The sequence below is a fragment of the Myotis davidii genome, unplaced genomic scaffold (genome assembly GCF_000327345.1).
Source record: "Myotis davidii unplaced genomic scaffold, ASM32734v1 scaffold368, whole genome shotgun sequence".
In the NCBI taxonomy this organism is placed as follows: Eukaryota; Metazoa; Chordata; class Mammalia; order Chiroptera; family Vespertilionidae; genus Myotis; species Myotis davidii.
In genome coordinates, this window is record NW_006298786.1 from 429,791 (window position 1) to 430,819 (window position 1,029).

The window sequence follows — 1,029 nt, forward strand, 5'->3', positions numbered from 1 at the left end:
GTGGAGCTGGGGAGTGGTCAGCGGGGGGGCGGGGCGGGCCCTGCGGAGGGAGCGGAGTGAGGAGGGCCGCAGGCTGAGGGACAGCGGGAGTTGGGGGCAGGGCGGGGGGGCGAGCCCGAGCGCTGAGTCCCTGAAATACTGACGGGAGAGCCCCGCAGCGAGCCCCAAGGACGCTGGGCTGAAGACCCGCGCGAGAGGAGAGAGCCGTTTCCTGCCGAGGAGGAGAGGGAACGGGGGACAGAAAACGGCGTCAGTGGCTTGAGCAGCGGACAGAGGTGTGTTCCGGCCCTCGGGTCGCCACTCCGCACCGTGAAGTCGTCCCCATCTCCCGCGGACCCTCCGGGAGTCTGGGCTTCGGCTCATGTGGTTCTGAGGGACGAGGTGCTGGGGCAGCGGGGGTCACCGCTGCGGAAACGCACCAGTTCGGGGTCCTGAGTTCCTGCCACGTCCGGGCAGGCCACCAGTGTTTTTGCTCTAAAGACAGACAACTTGCCAGCCCGTCCTTGGGGAGGCGTTAGCAGCATCAGGGACCAGCAGTTGTCATATTTCAGTAGCAAAACCGGTAGGCGCCTCCTTTTGCTTCCCAGCCGGATTACGATCAGGTGCAACTCTAGGAAGAAAAACAGCCCTGAGAGGCACGGCCGATGCCGTCTCCAGGCCCCAGGAGCATAAGCAATGTCATGAAACACTGACACGAGGTCTCTCTCTGACGGGTGGAGGGAGAAGGAAATAATCATGCCGGAACAGCCCAAAACACTGCGCAATCAGAAAAGATACCCAATACCCCTTCCCCAGCCAACCTGACTGCTCCAAAGACCTCTCTCGGCCTGCTTTCCAAATACAACTGACTAGTTACTGACGGAACCGCCCCGCCTCCTCACAGCACCGGGACAGATGCCTTTCCTCGGATCCTCCCCAAATCACCCAACACAAGCGCAGGTGCTGCCATCTCTCTTTAACACCCTCTCCCCTGGACAACGATAGCCACCGGTAACCATTATTTGACCATAGCTATGTCCGGGGTAGTCT